The 22,098-nt window shown below is 40.9% G+C and overlaps 2 long non-coding RNA genes across 5 annotated transcripts in view; both read right to left on the reverse strand.

Annotated features, from left to right (window-relative positions):
- LOC135318534 (uncharacterized) overlaps positions 1-2,665 on the reverse strand; it is a 61,123-nt gene extending 58,458 nt beyond the window's left edge. For all 3 annotated transcript variants that reach the window (XR_010376675.1, XR_010376673.1, XR_010376674.1), the window contains exon 1: positions 2,109-2,665. This is a non-coding gene — a long non-coding RNA (uncharacterized LOC135318534). The remainder of the gene's footprint in view (positions 1-2,108) is intronic.
- Positions 2,666-2,785: 120 nt separating this feature from the next.
- The window catches only part of LOC135318535 (uncharacterized), a 60,144-nt gene continuing 40,831 nt past the window's right edge, over positions 2,786-22,098 (reverse strand). For both annotated transcript variants that reach the window (XR_010376676.1, XR_010376677.1), the window contains one exon: positions 2,786-3,006. This is a non-coding gene — a long non-coding RNA (uncharacterized LOC135318535). The remainder of the gene's footprint in view (positions 3,007-22,098) is intronic.

Genomic DNA, 22,098 nt, shown 5'->3' on the forward strand with positions numbered 1-22,098 from the left:
TTAAAGAGAGGCCACAAAAGACACCATATTTAAATCCAAGCCCCTGCTCCAGTGCTCACACTAGAAAGTGTGACATACTGCCCCTTTTCTGCCCTCTCCCTGAAATAAATCTCTGAAGAGTCTTTTCTGTGCCACCTGGAATCACAACCACATCAATTTTCCACAAAGAGCTATGTCACTCCTTGCAGGACGTAACAAAATCTAAAGTGTTGGGATGTGAGGAGAGATTTGCATTTTCTGTTTCTCAAAGGAAACATGGCTTTAAAAGAAACTGAAAACACTTATCTAGTGTAAGTACTCATTATGCAGAGAAAGAAACGGAGGGTCACAAGAGATGAGGAAAGGGCCTTATTAACAAATATTGCTTCAGCGCAGCATCAAGCCAGCCCTGGGCACTGCTGGGGGAGGATCTGGAAGGCCCAGGAGAATGAGTGTTAGAAAACGGAAAGAGAAGAAGCATACAAGGCCCTGTCTCTACACCACCATACCATGAAATTCCACCAAATTACCCAGTATGGGGGCAGCCAATAATAAGGTGGTATAAACAGGTTACAGAAACCTGGAAGTCTCAACCATAGTGGAAATTCCAACATTTACTATGTTTTTTTCCCAGTTCAAGCATCAACTCAGTGGGCATTCTGTACCAGGGACTACACTAGTCCTGGAGTTCTCCCAAATACAGATCTCTATTACCACGTGTGCAAACCACATAAAGGCCACCAGAAGAAAAGCGCTCACAGATAAGATGGAATTACTGAAACTGAAAGCAGCCAAAGAGCATATATTACTAGGAAAAACGGTGCTGCTAGAAATGGACTCATGGACATAGAAAGCAAACTGTGCTTAGCAGGCAGGAAAGGGGAGATTAACAGATACACATTAATAAATATAAAATAAATGACAAGGACCTACTATAGAGCACAGGGAACTATATTCAATTTCTTGTAATGAGTTGTGCTAAAAACAATCTAAAACATATGTATATACATATGCATATGTTTATAACTGAATCTCTGCTGTACACCTGAAACTAACATTGTAAATTGACTACACTTCAATAAAAAATAAATTAAAAAAATAAGTAAAAATAAAAGCAACACCATTAAGAAAAAAAAAAAGAATACTGTAATCCCCTTAGCTGTAGGTGCTGGAGAATCCTGGTTGCAAGCACCAAGTCCACTGGATCACTCCAGCACTGACTGTCACCCTTTCTGACCATCAGAGAGTCACTTGGCTTCACTGAGGTTACTTTTCTCTTCTGTGAAAGGCTACAGTAGCAACTAACGATGTATAGAATCTCATCATTCACAAGTCCAACAATTAGTGAGGACTTCCCATGGGCCAGGCTCTGGAGAGATGAAAAGATACGGTCCCAGATATATTCATGGGTAGAAGAAGTTTATGCCACTAAGACATTTATTCTTCCTGTTTTGATAGACAGATTCAATGCAATTCTGATTAGAATTCCTACCAGACCTTTCATGGAATGTAACAAGTTAATTTATGGTCAGGAACAGCCAAGAAACTTCTTTAGAACCACCACTGGGGAGGGGTGGATAGGTCATTCATTTCCACTGTTCTTTCTGAAGTGATGAAAACGTTCTGGAATAATAATTATTGCACAACTGTGAATATGCTAAAAGTTGCTGAATTGTACCATTTAAATGGATGGACTTCATGGTGTGTGAACAGTATCACAATAAAGCTGTTATATGAAAAAATATTTCTTGAGAATTATTTTTCCCTCTATACTACTAGTCTGCCCCACGATTTAAGAAAAACAAAAAACCAAAACCAACCAAACTGTGCCAGGAGCTCTTTAGGACTGCAATGTCCCTGGGTCTCCAACGCCTCTGGTGGTGCTGTTCCTGTTAACGCACCCTAGCTGGGCTGGGCTAGTTAGGGACTGTAACTATCTTTTTAAAATCGACGGTCACAATTTTCACCCTGGGAGAGGGAAGGAAGAAGCATGTCACAGCCTCATGCCTTTAGCTCATTTTTAACTGAACCAAGCCCTGCTTTCAACACTGTAATCCCTGGCACTATAAAAACACGTGACATCAACAAGCACCGCCATCATAACACCTGAAAGTGTTCAAGGTACTTACCTGGGGCAGAAACACTGAGGGAGGAGACAGAAGCTTGCTCAGCACTGAGGATCCACTTTCCCGACTCCACCAGAAGCTGGGCTTTACAGCAGGAGGCTCTCAGCCCAGGGAGCAGCGCCCACGCCGCTGAGCTTGTCCTCAGGGAGCAGGAAAGGAAAAGCAGGGCAGCCCCGGGGTCGCGGGGCAGGGAAACCGGGGGGGGGGGGTGTGGAAACGCGGGCTGCAGCCCCGCTTGAAGGCCAGCCCCAGCCCCAGCCGCCCGCCCCTGTCCGGGTCCGCAGACCCCGCCCACCCGGGACACAGGCCGCCCAGGGGCGGGGACGGGACGGCGGCTGAGGAGAGGCAGCCCGGGAGAAGAGGACTTGAGGGCGGGAGAGGGGAAGGGGTCGCCAGCCGCGGACTGAGGGGAGCCCGGCTGGATGAGAGGCTGCAGGTGCACACCTGGCCATGGACAGGTGTGGCCGGGACGCCGGGGTAGGTGGCGCGGGCAGAGGGTTCTGGCCCGAGGAATTCAGCTGAACACAGGCTGACTGGCGCCCTGGGGGCTGTGACATGCCGACCGCCCTCCCGCAGCCGCCTGACCCCTTTCACCCCTTTCCCGGGAGCCCCCCACCTTGCACTTCCACAGCCAGAGGCCCCGGCCCCCCGGCAGGAGCTAAAGGCCTACCGGTCGACAGAGCTAAGAAGCCTTTGGGGCCGATCCCCGGCTCGGAACTGGAGCTTCCAACCCGTGGTCCAGCTGGCACCGACTGCCCATGCGCAGGATGGCCAGCGATCCACTCTGGGTTCTGCGAGAGAAGGTGGGACAGCGAGGGAGGGAGAAGATGGGAGGGGGAGGAGAGGAGGGGGAAAGTGGAGGGAGACAGATGGACAGGAAGAGCAGAGAAAAGGGAGGGATCTGGAGAGGGGAGGGTCATTGCAGAGATGGAGAGAAATAGCTCTACCTCTGGGGACACCCCGAAGGAGGCGGCAGTCCTGTCTCTGTACCATTCTGTAACACTTCAAGGCCAGCAGCTCATGTTTTACCTTTCTGATCCAGCCCTCCATCCGATGCTTCTGCAGAACCCCTATGGTTATCACACCCGTTGCCCCTACGCAGAGCTTGGTTTTCTGTTGCTCTGGGAACCAAGAACCCGCAGGTGTTGTCGCTCAGAACTACCTTGGGAAGAGTACATATTCCCCTTTTACACGCTGGGAAACAGGCAGGCATGATCTCTGCCTTAGTTCCACTCTCCCAGGTGTTGGGCTGGCGGGGAGCGGGGTGGTACAAGATCAGAGCCCCAGGCAGAGCAGACTGCCTGAGTGTTGGTGCACAGTCCCCATCCCTCCTGGGTAAACCACACCCCAACCTAGTGGAACCATCAAGGGCTCACAGTAGTTCCCTGGGTGTGGGAGAGCTATCCTCATGTAAAGGAAAAGCCCAGCTGGGCTAACAAGCTAAGTCACAAATCTAAGTGTGATAAGTGTCGGTTTACTGATCTAAATTCTGCTGGGCTAACTCGTAAATCTGAAGTTTAGTGTCAGTTTACTGGACTAACAAGCTAACTCGTAAATGCAAGCTCAACAGGTGTCAGTAACGTGATCTATTACAAGTTGATAAGCTCCAGTGTACTGATTCCTTGCTTTTTGTTGTCTGAGCCTTATTGGCTAATACCCCTTACTTGTAATTAACCCTTTAAAACGTCATGTGCATGTCTTGGAGGTGCTCAGAACTTCGGAGCAGAATCCCCTCTGAGCCCGCCGGCATAATAAATCTGAGTACTCCAACCCTCCCAGTGGTGCTTGTTTCTTGGCTGGCCTGTTGTTTCCATAACACTCAGTTCCAGTGCCCAGCTTGCTAGGTAGATAGGAGTGTTACCGAGTCCAAATTCATTCTCCTCAGTGCAGGACAGGCCAATAAGTTGGGAGACCAGGTATTGGGGCAAGGAATAGCAAGTTTCTGTAGACCTAGATGGCAAACTAATGTCCTGGAAAACCATCTCCCCAAGTCAGAATTCAGGGTCCTTTCCTACGTGCTTGGTTGTTGTAATCTTCCTGGTGTAGGAATTCCTTCTTGTTAGAATCCTTTGTTCTTGCAGCTATCTGCCTGGGTCAAATCTCTGTAAACCTCCAACAAAAGAAACGTTATTTTCTATTCTGTAATTTGTTATCTTTTTATGAATGAAAAAGTATTAAATATCCTTAAAGGTCAGAGCCTTCAGAATAGGCTCTCCTGTATATTTCAGGCTCTAGGCAACACTGTTTTACAAGCAAGATGAAGCCTAGGAGACAGAGCATAGGGTTAAAGTCAAATGAAAATATCTAATATGGAGTCAGATTTGTTCTGTTCTATTACCTGGGCAGAAGCCACTTGAGGATTTAAATACCTTTAAGTTAAAAATAACTAAAACTTTAAAGAATTTACATACATAGGTGAGAATGTGCATACCATATCTGGAAAAGCACCCAAAGGATAGTAAACAGTGGCATCTCCAGGGAGGGCTGGAAGAACAGAGGATGAGGATAAACTTCTTTCACTTGTGTATTTTTGTGCTCTGTTTGAATTTTTTTTAACCATTTGCATGTATTTCTTTTTCACTTAAAAAAAATGTGTAATGGAGCAAAGGAGTAATTAGCTTAGTAAATACAGCAGCCATGGAATCACTGAGTCATCACTTTTGACTTAAGCCAGGAAGCATTTACTGACTCTCTCCAATGTGCACAGTGCTGTTTTAAGACTTCTTTTATTATTAGTATTTATTATTATTATTATTGTTATTTTATTTTATGAAATAATAACAAGTTATCCCCCACCCCTGCCCATGGCTGGTGGAAAACCAACTGAGTTTTTATTGAGTTGTTTTCCAAGGAGTAGAGATGAGTTATAAACTGAAAACATCTTCAGGGCAAAACAGGCAGAGTGGTTTTACAGCACGCCAGACAGCTATGAAGGGTTTTCAATAAAGGCGCCCAGAGGCTGATAGAGAAAGCCTCCAGGGCCCTACAAAAAGCTGCCCAAACTGCCTTCTCCATGACACTACTGAAATAGGAAAGGACAAATCTGACTCCATATTAGATATGTTCCTTTGACTTTAACAAAGCCAAGTTAATACACTCCGGTCTTTTCATGGGTTATGATGTCACAGAGGAGATGGACAGGTCAACAAGGAACCACTCTGCCGTGATCACTGAGCCGGGGAATGGGTTGGGAGGCAAGATGTATGACGCAGCCATAGCTGTGCCCGTGCTTCTAGGCAGGTAACCAAAGTCGCCTCGACAAGGTGTCAAATACTTGTGCCCACGTCCTCATCACCTGACATGTATTAAAGAGAAATGGAAACCTATAAAAGGCCAATACCCTTGGTGGGTACACCGTCCAAAGATCAAAGTCACAGTTTGACAACTGGCCATCCCGGTTCCCTGGGATTCATTCTTGGAGAACCTTAGAAACCACTCCTCTGTCCTTAAGAAGTGCTGCATATTTGTCCTATCTTTGGCTCAGGGTTACAGCACGTTCAAGTGAACTTTAATGTCTGCACAGATTTGACTGTATTTCTCCAGTTTCACTTGTCCATTCTAAAGAGGCCTGAGCTAAGTCCATCCTCCGTAAGATCTATTCCCTCCAGTGACAGCTCATTGAGCCTGCAATTAAAAGCCAACTGAACAAGACTGTCTGTCCTCAGCTAAAAAGTTCACCCACCCTTCACTGCTTTCTTAATCTCCTCTCCTGGCTAATTGTAACAGACTAACACCTCCCTCTACCAAGCTCCCCAACTATGTCAGTTTTTCTCCCCAAAGAGAAAGTAAGGTCCATAAATGAGGAGTCAACTCCATAGTCACCTCTGAATTCCTAGCATATAGTAATGTTAATAAATAGAACTATGATTATGGCTTCTTTCCTTTAAAACATTTCCGGTTATTTGAAAGAGACCTTGGAAGAGAGGTGTTTGCCGTCCAGTATCTTGATCCACAAGACTCTGGAGGCCTTTTTCGGAATGGCTGCTCACTGGTTCACTCAAACCACAGCTTCTCATTCCAGGAGTAGCTGTTCTTCTCTGCCAGGATTTTGTGGTCACTCTCATGCCAGAAGAGCTTTAAACTATATCCTTACTTTGGATTTATTATTTTTCCCCTCTTCCAACAAAATTGACTTTCCTTACTGTCTTGCCTTGAGGAATTTTTTTTTCCTAGTTCACCCTTTAGTAAACCATGCTTCTCGGGATGGGCTTGGCCTTACATATGATCAGTCATCCAACTCCCAGTGTGAGAGGCTTCGGGCTCACCTCCTGCCCTACTGTCAAGGCAACTGAAACTCGGTACAGGAGCCAACAATAACCTCAGGGCTTCTAAGGCTCATGTATCACCCTGAATCCCTGCTTTCTGGTTTGTCTTGGCTTCTGAGGATTTCCCCTCACTTTCTTGAAAATTAGCTGTGCAGCTTGAAAGATGAGGAAGGAAAGTTTTATTTCTTAATCCGCATTTTAAGAAACTTGTGTAATGAAGGTTTTCACAAGTTTCTACAACCCTCCATTGCCGAGACAGAAAACACACTAGATATTTTCTAAGTTTAGCTATCATGTGTATTTTTTCTTTTGTTTTCTTAACTGCAAACAGACATCTTTTAATTAAAAAAAAATAAGGCCCCAAATAGGATAGAGAAGGGGCATACAAAATTAAAGGGCAAAGTCAGAAAAAATGATAAATACTCTACAAGGTTAATATAGTACTTACTCTATGGATCAGATCAGCAATTCTCAGTAACAGCTAATTGAAATATGACCATGAGGTAAAAGGACTCTTTTGTCAGGAGATGGCTAACAGAAAATAGAATTAAATTAACAAACTAAAATTCTAAGTCTGGCGAGGTACAGAAGGCTACCAGCAAAATGTGTCATCTTCTGGAAAGGAGGGAGGCTCACCAGCTCTTTACTGTGGAGCTTGAGCCCAGGGGAGGGTGGTGAAGTGACCTCTGTAAGTACCCAATTAGCAAAGTGGGTGATGAATAAAGAGACGTGAGCTTTGATGACAGAGATGATACTACTATTCACTTGTCCTGTAAAGTATGTCTTCACGTTCAGTGATCAATACCTCGGTGTCCTCAGGGATTAAGATTATAGGAAAATTCACAGCCTGGGCCCAGACCTCCACTTTGAGCTCGTGACACTGCACTTAGATGTCTCAAGGGCACCTCCAACTCCACCTGCAAAGAGCTGACTTCACGGTGCTCCTCCCATAGCCATCCTGCCCAGGGCCCCTGGTTGGGGGGCAAGGTCTCTCTGCCTCTCCCAGCTCAGGCCCATTACTCACAGATGTGACTGGACCCCTCCTTCAGGGCCCAGATTTCCTCAGTCACCGAGTCCCACCACCCACACCTGTCCTACCAGATACTCACTGGCACTCACTCAGCACTGACTCTGTGCTGGGTACCACGCTGCACACTGTGCACACGTTATCTCACTGGATCTCCACAGCAGTCCTGGGAGGTCGGTACATCACTGCTTTTATTGATTAGATAAATTGTTTCTCTTCCTTGAATGCATCATCCAAAGTGACACGGCTACTGAGCCACAAAACTGGGACTGAAAACCACTTGAAAATTCTACACTCCTACACCTGGCAGCCACCCTAATCTGACTCATCACATCACCTCCTGCCGAGCCTTCTAAATGTTTCTAAGCATTCTACAAGACAAAAGTGATCTACAAGAGCACCCCACTCCCCTACTTAAAATCTGTCAATGACGGCCCACTGCCCTTAGGAGAAAGCCCCACCAGGCCTGAGCACAGCCCAACGGCCGGGCATCCGCGTTCCCTGCTCGGCCTCGCCGCCTCACCCACCAAGCAGCTCTACACTGGCCGAGTCCAGGACAGGGATGCTGACTCCGTACAACCCGGGGCTCGTCTCAATCGAACAATGATCACCTTCTTCAGTGTCCACCCTCTTCACTGCTGACTCTCAGAAAAAATGTTTTCTCAGGATGAATCTATATCTTCTTCCTTACAACTTCCCGTCATTGATAATGAGCTCCACCCAAAAGAGAGAAGACCTAATTATCAGTCTCCTTATCTGTAAAGTGAGAATAACAAGGAAATATGTGAGGTTTTAAGAGAAATAATATTCATGTGAGGCTGAGGGACAATTCCCAACATAGAGTAAGCACTCAATATGTGCTTACTTAATATTAATAAGAATATAATGCATTCCAGCAACCTTAACTCAATGTTTTATGGCTATGTCCAACAGACTACAGACACACTGTTGGACGAACAGCTTTGAGCAGATCAGCACAAGCATACTGGGAAAGGTAAGCGCTGACTCCAGTTGCAGCTGCAGCCACCCAGCACTACGGGGCGGGGGCAGTTTCTCACACTATTACATGTTGCTTGAGCATTTAATTGTCACTAATGAATAAAGACAGGTGTTCTTTAGTCAAAGCTCCTGAAACATAAATCTTCAAAGATTGATGCAAATTAGATTTCAAGTACAACACTCTCTCTAGAAATTATTTGAAAATAATAGTCTGAGCTCCTCTGCACATCAAAAGGGCATGTTCTTAATGTATCTGACTACACCGAAAGTTTTGTTTAAAAGAAATTAAGATGAAGCCATCCTAAATAAGCTCTCAGTATCATCTGCACAAAGCTCCACCCAAGGGTCTCATTTCTCACTTCCACATAGTTGTTCAGGTAGCTTAACCTGGGTCTTTGTTTCTTATAACACGGGGGTGGGAAGAGTTGTGGATAGATTTATGTAGCAAATATAAACCTAGGGAATTTGCTGCGTAGGAATCCTAGAAATAAACAAATTGATATATAGTCCTACCCTCAAGAAGCTCAGCCTTTCCATTTACAACAGCATTAAAAATAAAATGAGAGATACATTTAACAAAAATTTACAAGATTTGTACATTGAATATTTTGAAATATCACCAAAAAATTTTAAAAGATCTACATATATGGAACATATCCCATGTTGATGGAATGGTAGACAATATTGTTAAAAATGTTAAGACTCCCCAAAGTGATTTACAAATTCAGTGGAATCCCTATCAAAATTCCAGCTGACTTCTTTGCAAAAATTGAAAAACTTATCCTAAAATTCATATGGAAGTGAAAGGGGCCCAGGACAGCCAAAGCAATCTTGAAGAAGCAGAGCAAAGTGGGAGGACTCACTTTAAAGGGTACTAAAAAGCTATAGTACTCAAGTCAGTATGGTACTGGCATAAGTTTGGATAAATAAATCTATGAGACACAATAAAATCCCAGGGGGGAAAAACTTACATTTACAGTCAGTTTTCCATATGGGTGCCAACAACACTCCATTGAAAGAATAGTCTATTCAACAAATGGTGCAGGGAAAACTGGGTATCTGCAGGCAAAAGAATGAATCTGGAATCTGGACCCCCATATTTTATATAACAAATAAAAATTAATTCAAAATGGATCACTGACAGAAACGTAAAAACTAAACCTATAAACTTTCTAAAAGAAGACACAGTATAAATCTTTGTGGTCCTAGGATAGGCTTTGGTTTCCTAGATACAATACCAAGAGCACAAGTGATAGAAGAAAAAAGCAGATAAACTGGACTTCATCAAAATTAAAACCTTTTTGTTACAGAGGACATCATCAAGAAAGTGAAATGACAGGGGAAGGGGGTATCTCAACTGATAGAGTGCGTGCTTAGCAAGAAAAATAAAATAAATCAATACATCTAATTACCTCCCCTGTAAAGAAATTGTTTTAATGTTTAAAAGAACTAAAGTTAAAGCACAATCTGCAGAATAGGAGAAAAATTTTACAAAGCATGTATCTAATAAGAGACTAGTATTCAGGATATATAACAAATGTTTACACCTGAACAATACAAAGAAAATCGACCCAATTTTTAAATTTTCCAAGGATTTAATAAAATACACAAATGGCCAATAAGCATATGAAAAGAAGCTCAGCATCACTAGCCAAATCAAAATGAAAATGAGATCTTATTTTACACCCACCAGGATGGTTATAATCAAAACATGCACAATAACAAGTGTTGTTCAGGAGGCAGAGATACCTCAAATGCGGCCATTGGAAAGGGACAATGGTGTAGCTTCTTTGGAGAATTATGGTGTTTCCTCAAAAGGTTAGCGTTATATGGTTCAGCAATTCCACTCCTACATATAGATTCATCTCTCAGTATCCTCGGGGGGTTGGTTTCAGGAACCCCCCATCCTGGATTCCATAATCCAAGGATGTTCGAGTCCCTTTACAATCAGCCATCTGGATCCATGAAGTGGAAACTACAGATATGGCGGGCCAACTGTACAGCCAACAGAATGAAAACATATTCTCACAAAATCTTGCACATCAATATTCATAGCAGTATCATTCAGAGTAGCCAAAGGTTACAAACAATATCCATCCATCAATGAACAGATAAACAAAATTACCAAGAATAGTCCCACAAACTTTTGGTCATTGAATCTTTGACAAAGGAGGTGAGAACATACAATGGAGTAAAGACAGCCTCTTCAGCAAATGGTGTAGGGAAAACTGGACAGCTGCATGTAAATCAATGAAGTTAGACTACTCCCTCACAGCATACACAAAAATAAATTCAAAATGGCTTAAAGACTTAAACATGTAGACAAGACACTATAAACCTCTTAGAAGAAAAGATAGGGAAAACATCTGACATACATCTCAGCAATGTTCTCCAAGAGCAGTCTACTCAAGCAATAGAAATACAAGCAAAAATATACAAGTGGGATGTAATTAAACTTACAAGCTTTTTCACAGCAAAGGAAACAGTAAGCAAAACAAAAAGACAACCTATGGAATGGGAGAAAATATTTGCAATAAATGAGACTGACAATTGCTTAATTCCCAGAATATATAAACAGCTTTTATACTTCATAAGAAAGAAAAACAAACAACTCAATCCAAAAATGGGCAGAAGGCCTAAAGAAACATTTCTCCAATGAAGACATACAAATGGCCGATAGGCACATGAAAAAATGCTCAATATCATTATCAGAGAAATGCAAATCAAAACTGCAATCAAATATCACATCTCACCAGTCCGAATAGCCATCATTCAGACGTTCACAAACAATAAATGCTGGAGAGGCTGTGGAGAATAGGGAACCCTCCTACACTGTGGTGGGAATGCAGTTTGGTGGAGCGATTGTAGAAAACAGTATAGAGGTCCCTCAAAAGACAAAAAATTGACCTCCCATATGACCCAGCAATCCCACTCCTAGGCACATATCCAGAAGGAACCCTAATTCAAAAAGACACCTACACCCCAATGTTCACAGCAGCACTATTTACAATAGCAAGACATGGAAACAACCTAAATGTCCACTGACAGATGAATGGATAAAGAGGTTGTAGTATACTTGTACAATAGACTACTATTCACCCATAAAAAAATAATAAAATAATGCTATTTGTAGCAACATGAATGGACCTGGAGCATGTCATTCTAAGTGAAGTAACCCAGAAAGAGAGAGAAAAATACCATATGAGATTGCTCACATGTGGAATCTAAAAAAAAAAAAAAAAAACAAAAACAAAAAAAGAAAAAACAAACAAACAAAAAGATAAACTTATCTACAGAACAGAAACAGACACAGAGACATAGAAACCAAACTATGGTTACCAGAGGGGAGAGGGTGTGGGAAGGAATAAATTGGGAGTTCAAGATTTGCAGATACTGAGTATGTATAGAGTAAACAGCAAGTTTATACTGTATAGCACAGGAGAATATATTTAGTATCTTATAGTAACTTATGTTGAAAAAGAATATGAAAATGAATACAGGTATGTTCCTATATAAATGAAGTGTTGTGCTGTACACAAGAAACTGATGCAACATTATAAACTGACTAGAATTCAATGAAAATATTTTTAAATTGACAAAAAACAAACAAAAAAAAAGATATTATCAAACCAAAGGAATAAATTACTGATTGAGGCTACAACATGGATGGACCTTGAAAGTTTATACTAAAATAAGCCAGATACAAAAGGGCACATAGTGCCCTTTTAGGTGAACTGTCTCTAAGCGTTTATTGTACTATTCCAGTACATTTTCTGGAGGTTTGAATTCTATCAAAATCAAAATAAAATGTATTATTCATTAAAAACATAAAATGATTCCTCACAGGAGGGCTTTAATTATTAAATGCAGAAATGCATGTAAAGCTCCTGGAACAACAATTTGCATGTCCACAGACAGTCACTGTTGTCACTGCCACTCAGAGGGTGGTGCCAGCGCTGATGAGGGCTGCCTCCACTCGCTTCCCTGAAGAGAGGAGTGAGGGCCTGGGCTCTGACAGGAAGGGTGACCATGAACATGGGTTAGACAGAGCCACTCCCCAGACTCTGCGTTACCCAGCTTTCTTATACAAACTGCTCCATCTAACATAAACAAGCTACAGGGATGTATCTTACAACACAGGGAATATAGCCAATGTTTTACAATAACTATTAATGGAACATAAAAATAAAAATTGTGCAACTATTGTACACCTGAAACTTATATCATATTGTAAATCAGCTATACCTTTATAAAAAATTAAAAAATAATTTAAAAATTTTATCACTTTAGTATTCAATTCGGTTTTTAAGTAACTACTAAACAGCTTAGAAAGTATAAAATATTTAAGTGTGATAAGTTTGTTTACATACTTATTTACTTTCAGCCTCCTGCTAAAAGAGAAATTAAACAATTTTTTTAAACACAGCTTAACAAACATAACAACAAAAAGACAAAAGTGAGAGTGAAGACAAAATGGAGATGGAATACTTATAATGAAACCAGGGGAAGGTAAAGTCATAAAAATGAATGCCATGAAGTTAGGGTAAGTGTTAAAGGCCGACTAGAAATTCAGCTGTAAGATTCTTGGCAGCTAAAACAAAAAGTAAAAGATGATGGGGCGGGTGGTAGAGCTCAGTGGTAGAGCGTGTGCTTAGCTTGCACGGTTCCTGGGTTCAAGTGCCAGGGCCTCCACGAACAGATAAATACACCTAATTACCTACCCCCCAAAAGAGCCCCAAAGAAAAGAAAAAGAGAAATTTCTTTCCTAAAAAAACCTGATATTAAATTTAGATTAAATACTTGAAAAAAAAAGAAAAATAGAAAAAGATGAATGACACAAGCGATAATGCCCGTGAGAATAATCTGGAATGGCTGCTGGCACGTCCCCATGTCCCACGTGGGAAAATCTGAAACATCCTTCTCACCACTCAGAGTCATCCTCAGCCCACACCACCCCTCCCCCTGTTAAATGCAGGAGCACGGGTAGGGCCCGGCCTTTGCTCTCTCTGTGTCATCACAGTGAGACAGGATGGAAGGGGGCAGAGCACAGCCATTCAAGGAAGGCCACAACAATTAACATCAAAATGGTGAAGGATTCAATCCCCAATAGGCCTTGAGGCTCAGGATGAAGAGATATAACTTCTAGCAGAGCTTGAGCTTCATTATACACCCATTGTAATAGTAACATGGTGAATAACATGCCCCAAGGCAACATGGCCATCCCAAGGCTAGCCACAAAAGGTCACAGAGTGGGAAATGGCCAACTCCCTGGGAATCCCAGCCCCTTGCCCTTAGGCTGCTCAGTCTACTTATTAGCATATGAAACAACCAAGCCCAAGAAAACAAGCAACACAGCGCCACCTCGCGGTCACCACTCTCTCTCCCTCTTCGGAGAAGGCCCACACTCTCTCTGTGGAGTGTGTACCTACTTTTAATCTGAGCACCCAAACCCAAAACCTCGTGGCCTTTCTCTTGCCTTTCAATATGTCTCTGTGAATAAATCTACCTTTACTCAACAGTGGCTTGTTCTTGAATTCTTTCCTGCATGAAGCCAAGGACCCACGTCTGGTGGGGCACATTCCAGGGGCTCAACCAAAGCCTGGGACACAGCCCTTCTCATGCCCCACATCTGTTTCCTTGTATCAACAGTACTGGGATATGAAGGGAGTTCTGAGGCCCCAGCTAAGGGACAGAAGCAGCTCCCAGGGCTCAAAATGGCGGGCAGCCCCTCCCCCAGCAGGGGCCCTGAGGTCGGCCCTGTTCTCTGTGGTTCCCTGTTGTGCTGACTCCCTAGCCAGACAGCGTTCTCCTAGGCCTGTCCCCACAAAACCCTTCTCTCCAAAATACAAGCACATCATGTCACAGTCCTCTTGTTCAACCAGGAAGTTTTCAGCGCACTTTTTCATTCCCTAGTAAAGAATCTATCTGTCCTCCCTCCCATCCCACCACTTCTTTCTTTGTGAGAACTCTGTACTCCCCACATACCATCCTGAACACAGCTGCCTTGCTAGCGGGGACCGAGATGCTTCAGTCTCACACAGCCTGCGTCCTTTCACTTTCCCCTTTCTACCTTAAAAAGCCTTTCCTGAGTCTCCCACCCCTCTGATTCTGAACTTCACAAAGTGCTGAGGTTGCAGTCACTGTGTGCATACCCCCCAGGTTTTGGCTAGTTTTCCTTCGCAAGATCTTCACTAAGGAGCTGCATCAAGAAGTTTAAAGAGGCTAGTCTTACATCTGAGCGGAGGGGCCTGCATAAAATTTAAATGGCTTTGAAGAGAGAGTTAACCAGGGACAGAGAGGCCGCAGGTCCTACTCAACAGTGTCATGAGGCAAAATGTTCTTCAAAGGCTCAGAGTGGCTTCTGAACACTGAGTCACAGAAGGGAGGAGGTGCCAGGCAGTGAGTGGGGTGAGTGACACTGGGTACGCTTCCCCAGCTGGGGAAGAATTGGATTTTGTTCTAGTTTTCCAAACAACTTCTGACTACCTTTTTCTCTTATTGTCACATACCATTTCCTACGAATTAAGAAAAATCAATGTCAGTCATTTGCGCCACTTGGTAGAAGCTACACGATGCCATTCACAGGGCTGGAATATAACAGCCACACCAGTCTAGGTTGAAAGACCAGTGGGGGTATTTCCAAGGTAATCACGGGCATGCAACAAACTCCCCAGCTTCAATTACCTCATGTCAAATGTGAGGCCAATAAAACTACCAAGCAAAGTGCGTGATGATTATGGCCGACATCTGTTTACTAGGTAAGTGCCCGTAAGAGCTGCTGCTGAATGGGGAATGAGTATGATCAACGAGGCCAAGTCAACCTGGTCACACGCGCCCTGCCTTCCTGCGTTGGTGCAAGACCGGAGATTGTTTAGCTGAGATGAACGCCCCCAGAGCAGCCCCGAAGGGAAAGCTCCCAGCTCTGCGTGGCGAGGCGTATTCCTTTCCTTCTCAGAGCTGATCACAGTTTGCAGTCGTCTGTTTTTACATTTACCCCCTTAGTACCTCCCTCCCCTCCGGAGTTTTGCTTAAGCAGCACAGGTCCAGGTTTGTGTTGCTGCCTACTGGATATTCTGGGCTGGGAGACAGGCGACCCCACGTCTGGCTCTGGGGCTGAACGGAGAGGGCAGAAGGCCCAGGGGCCCATGCTGAACCGAGGCCCCAGCACCCAAAATTATGGTCTGACTTTGGGCAAATTACACAGTCTTCTTTACCCTGAGATTCCTCATCTGTCCATGAAAATAACTGCCCATGTCATAAACAGTTTCAAGGATTAAAGGAAATCACCAAATTCACAACCTATTCAAGGGGCTACCAGTGCGTCCTCAACAGGCACATGCTACCTTTATGGCTATGACACACGCTAAGCGGGGCGGACAGACACAGTGAACACTGCTAAGTGCCTGTTTGTTAAGTGTTTCATGAATGTTATAATACTGTTTACAACTTACAACAAACCCAGGAAGAAACGAATATTATAATGCACATTTCACAGATTCACCAACAGATTAAGGGAGGTTACACTCTAGTCCAAGGCCCTTTGGTGAGGAAATGGCGATTTAAACCTGTATCTGAGCCCAGGCCTGGGCTACATCTCTCTCCAATCCACCTGTCCAATACACAAGTTTGCACAGGCCAGCTCTTAAATGCAATGTGTGCCACCGTTTGTCAATGTTTGTTAATTACCATTAACTGCTCTCAGAAACCGCTACAGAAAAGACAGGTGGACCCACATCCCTGCCAACAAAGTAGAGGAATTCTGCCTTGCCTTCTCCTGTAATATGCAGAAACCCTTCCCTACACCACCAAATTCAAATGTATGCTTCATCCGTGTTTATGTTTGCACACGGAATATTAAAGTAGAAGGTACCTGCAGTAATTCTATCTCGGTTCCTTTCCAAGTTTCCAGATTATCCACAATCAGTCTGTGAATGAAAATACTACAATGTGAATGAAAATACTGCAACCATGTCAGTAAACAAATAATGCTGAAACCAAGTCATCAGCGGCTGCTGCCATCCCCCAGCGATGATAGGCCTGAAGACCAGCCTCTACAGCCACTCACAACAGTGCCCTCTGAACAGAATGAGAATAAGAAAAGACAGGATACTTGCCCTAGTTAGCTAGGTGCTTGTCTAAAGAATGAATCCAGTGAGCCCAAATGATACATAGAAAATCACTAAACTCTTTAACTTGACATACCTGGCTTTCTTTAGATAACAAACAATGTTTTATTGTTCCAACTACCTGGTCTTTGTTGTAAAGCTCCTATATATCCTAGCTCCTCCCCAACCTCTTTGGAGCAGTCCCTCAGAGCGATCTGAAAAGCTGTCATCCCGGCTCGAGTCCTCCCGCCAAATAAACATAACTCTTAACTTTTAGGCTGCACATGTAATTCAGTTAACAGTTTTGGACATCATGAAGGGACCCAGAGCAGACTTTCTCCACCTGAACTCTCCGAGTAACCGGAGCCTTGGTACCAGCAGTGGCCCTTTGTGCCCATCCACCTCCTCGGGGAGTCCAGATGAATTTGGGTGAGTCTATCTTGGTTCTCGGATCTCCAATATTGGGTGATAATCCTGAGTTATATTTGGCGGTGTATCCAGGTACCTGGCCCTCCAGTTGAAAGATACTGGGGGGGAATAACCCACCCAGTGGAGACATACTGGGTGGGGCCTGGTTGAAAGATAACGGGAAACACCCATCTTTAGGAGACATCCAAGGTGGGGCTGGTTGAAAGATACCAGGAAAATACCCAGTGGAGACATCCAGAGTGGGTCCATGTTGAAAGACACTGGGGTCAGGACTGAGTGGTTAGGTAAGAGGCTGGTCTAATGTTTTCCTCAATTTGGTTACCTCCATTGAATTTTTCAGAATAAAAGTAAAACTCTTATGAGGAACTTTTCAACTCCAAAAATGGGACCCTCTTCCTGGCTGGTAACAGCTTTCTCAGATGACTGAGAAACTTGCAGGAGTGGTATAGGCAAAGACTTCATGCCACAGAGTTGTCCCTGCGGGAAAACCTACTAGCAATTTTATTCTGACAACCCTACCTTAGAATGGGGAATAGAACTTTCAAAAAAAAAAAAAAAAGAAAGAAAGAAAGAAAGAAAGGAAGAAAGAAAAGGAAAAAAAGAAAAGGAAATGATAGATTGCCAGCCTCCAACTAATACCCCAGCCAGGTTTGGTTTATATACATACAAAACTTACAAATTTAATTGGGAATTAAAAAAAAATCTCACTCTTAAAGTAACTAACCAGGCCTGATAAAAACATTTTTTGGATTCTGGACTTATAAAAACCAAAACCCTATTAGGGGGAACTTGGATTTCTCTTCCTGTGTCCTTGAAATATAAACGTTTTATATTTCTCTGGGTGTTTTATGTGTGTGTATGTATGTATATATGTGTTTCCTTTTTGTTTTTAATGGAAAATTTGGACTCTGCCATGCAAAAGGTACAAGTATTGTGTACATATGGTGGCCACACAAATAAATTGGGATTCTCAACAATCCTTTGTAGCAATTTTCAGGCATTTTGCCATCTTAACCTTTGTTGCATCAGTCTGGACCATGAATTGCTTTACCTTTTGGAGAGTAAACTTTTGAATTTTATTTAGGCAGCACCCCTACTCTCATTTGGAAAAGCCTCTTCATCTTATTCGTTTAAAATCACTATATATATATAAACTGATGGCCATATGATGGATCCCTTAATTTGGAAAAACTTTTAAATTGGTGAAAGTTGAAAGAGCTCTCATTATAAACAGCCATTTTATTGGTACCTATTAAAATCAAGTTTAAAGGTAGAAAATATATCTAATGGTTAATCTAAGAACTTATTTTAAAAAAGCTGGTTTAAAAAACTACATTTATGTTTTTCCTTTCCCACTAATGGTTTTAGAGATGTTAATAAAATCTTAGAATAATTAATGTTAATTAGGTTGAGTAACTGGAAAAAAGAATGTAAAAATGTCGAAAGATTTTTTTCTTAACGGGGAAAAAAAAAAAAGATAAGGGGCTTATCCCAAATGGGTAAATTTTTTTGATGGTTATTTTGAAAGAGATAAATAAAATGGACATTTTTGGATTTAGAGACAAGGTTTTGATACTACACTATGTAAAGTTAAAAAACAAATGGCCAAAGAGATCACCTACTGCCCCCCAAAATTAAAGTTCAAACAAGTCCGTTTTATTTACCCCAGTTTAAAATGTATGTATTTATAGGGATAGATATATATATTATATATATATATAATATATATATTATATATATATATGGACTGAGATATTTGATCAATGATTGGGGCAACAGACCAATTAATCAAATTAAAAGTTGAGAAGGGCCTAAGTTCTTTGGCTCAAACTTGGGGATCCCAGAGGCTTTTCTATAAAATTAGATACAGTGAAAAAAAAAGAAAGAAAGAAAAGAAAAGAAGAAAAAGGCTTCTGGCACTCCTTCTAGAAATAAAAATTATTGATTAAACCTAACAAATATTTAAATTAAAGGTATAAGTGTTAATAAATTTGAGATAAAGTTTGTAAAATTGGTATGTTTAAATGGACTTTATATAAAGTTTTTGCTTAATTATGTTGTGGGATAGATGTTTCAATGGAAAAAAGCTTCCCCTTCTTGGTATTACAAGGCTGGGCACATTTCTGTCCCTCAGAAAATATTAATTGAACAAAATAAAGGAAACCAATAGAGTTACATGAGCCGTCCAATATAATGTAAAACTAAAAACTAATATTCAGTGGCTAATAGAAAAATATAATAAGAGGTTTACCCTGGGTTTAACTTATAACTCAAGGAAAAGAGACCTTACTAAATGCCTTATGCAAGCTTTGGAAGACAAGATAAATTGAACCTTAAAGTTTTAAAACATGGAATTCTTTGTTTACAGCTCTTCTCACTGATACAAAAAAGCCAAATAAGGAGATACAATTGGGCCTGCGTGACAGAGCAGTTCTCTGGGGAACTGGAAGCGTGTGTCTTTGTCTTGCAGATCAGAAATGTAAATACAGCAAACAGTGACCTAGGACTGAGCCTAATCAGCTCAATGAGATAAAACTTAAGGCCAAAGAAATTTTTGGCATTTTAGAACTCAGAACTCTGATGGGTCCTTCAGACTTTGTCAAGAAATCTTAAATGTCTGTTTCATAAATAGTAAGCCTTAGTGATTTGAGGAAGCAAATTCACTTTACTCCAACTATTATTATACCTATCTTATAAGTAAGTTTTAAAGTGAAGCTATGAGATCTCTAGCTTTTGTCTGTTTATAAGCCTGAGTACACATTATAGATGTGAGATATTTCTACTGTTAAAAAAAAAAGTCAAAGAGCTCTGCTTAATTAACGTAAAAAGTAATAGCTTACAAATTAAGTATTTTTAAAATAAAAACTGACTAAGTTGACCTTCAGGTTCACGTGAACTGGAAAATATTCAATATTAAGATAACACTTGGTATTGTTTAGTTTAAGTATGTTCTAATTAATATAGACATCTTTAAAGTCATCAATATTAAGTATAATACCTTTACTGTACCAAGGTTTAATGAAAGTCAGATAAGATCCTGTTATATCTGTTACAGATTTGTCAAAAAAAAAATAATAGTAATGTGGTGTGATAAAATTTGAAGTAAATTAAATGCAAATGAGATGAGAGTTTTGGGTAAATTTTTTAAAATATATATTTAAAATGTATGCTTAAGATAATCTCTAAATGTTTGGTATCTAAATTCTAGAGTTGTGCTAAATTAAGTTAAATGATAGGATTTTATTTAATAGCTATACCATTTTCAGATAAAATAAGATTGAAATATGAATTACTTAACATATGACTTCCTCTTACAGAGAAACTAAAGGTGTTTAGAAATATTAATAAATGCTTGGTGCCACTCTGAAATAGTCTCTATTATTAAGGGAAAGATCTCAGTATCCTAGGAAGCTAAGATAAATATGTAAAGGAAGATATAAGGAATGGAATTATATTTTGTTAATGAAAAATAGTGACTTTGTCCTGAATCTGGTTACTTCTGAATGGAAGAAAAAATAAGGGACACACTAATACGAGTATAGAAATCTGTGGAAGGCTTGTGGAAGAGGAACCTGAGAAAAGAGTTTTGTACGTGGTCGGAATTGGCTAAGTTTAGAATCAATTTGGGCAAAGTAAATGAATCTTAGAAGTAAGCTGGTACAAGACTAGATTTGGTTTTCTTTCTGTTAAGGGGATAAAATTTTCTTAAAATATTAATCCACCTTCAGTAACAAATTGTAAAGCTTCTTATGTGACTTAAGTGATCTGTTGTGCCTTTACCTTTGAAATATTTTCTTGTTAATGAGTAAGTACTACTTTACAGTGATCTATACGTTTATCTGACCAAGTGTTTTGAAAACTTTTAACAAGCTCCCCAAATATCAATTTCTCATTAAAATTCTTTTAGTCTCCAGTTAACTATGGGATGCTACAAAGGGTCCCTGAAACATCTCAAAGAGAGATTTTAAAGTAGTAAGTTTCATTTGGCATGTTAACTAACATGGGAAGTATTGTCAAATGAATAATAAATCTTCCTAGGTTATATTGTATGAGAAAATATTATTAATATAGATATTCTAGAAATTATATGGACTCCCTAAAGTTCTGGTATATCTGAAATGTTACCAGTCATAATTCTGGTTATTGTGACCAGGTTTCTTTATAGATTACAGTGTAATGTTGTTTAACCATGCTGTTAATTCTGTTGTCATTTATAGGCAGGTAATTGTTTTCTTCTGATGATTTTGCAAAATACTCTCTCTTCAAGGAGATTTACTGATTTCTAATAAATTTCAAACTATAGCACTGAAATAAACTGGGTAAGAAATTTTAAATGTCTAATGAAAACTCTGATTAAAAGAATTAGTTACATGGGACTGAGTAAACTGATGAATATGATTACAATATTTGATTTTGTCTGAAATACTTCTGGCTTTTAACCTGTTTACCAGACATAAACTCTTCTCCTTAAAATAGTTATGATTCACGTCAATTTGATAAATTATACCTATGTAAGCAGACTTAGAACAGTTATCTTTTCTCTCTATCTGATCCCTCAAGAGACTAAAATCTTTAAGGTCCCCAGTGGCTCTATGAGATAAATTAGGAAGATCGTCTCCTAACAGGTATAGGAACCTCAAGGTATTTTAAGGACTTCAAAAAGAAAAGAATTTACCTAAATCTGTTAGGCAGAAATCTATGACAAGCCCTTGACGGGGCTTTCCTGGCCTTAGCAAACCTTATTAACATTCTAGCTTAAAAGTCCTTATTAAAAGTTCCAACACAGCCAATTTAAAAAAGCCTATATGATCAAATAATCAGACTTAACTTGTAAACAAATTCACCTTGATTTAACTATATTTGATAAAAATGAGGGAACTTTAGAGAGAAAAAGATTATATTTTAGTGGATATTAAATTCTCGTTTTGTTAATTGAGGTCTATATTTAGTAAGACACTTCCCAGATCATTCCTTGCTGTTATGTTACATTGCTGCAAAGTTTAATTGAATTATTAAAAGGACACTCTATGTTTCTTTCTGAAACTTAGTAATATATCCTTGGGTAAAGATCCAATGCCCCATGACCTGCGGCCAGGGGATTATACATACTGGAACAGGCATGACTTAAAAAACTGTCTCCAACATGAATGGAAGGACTCTATCAGGTA

This window comes from Camelus dromedarius, chromosome 18 (genome assembly GCF_036321535.1).
Source record: "Camelus dromedarius isolate mCamDro1 chromosome 18, mCamDro1.pat, whole genome shotgun sequence".
Taxonomy (NCBI): Eukaryota; Metazoa; Chordata; class Mammalia; order Artiodactyla; family Camelidae; genus Camelus; species Camelus dromedarius.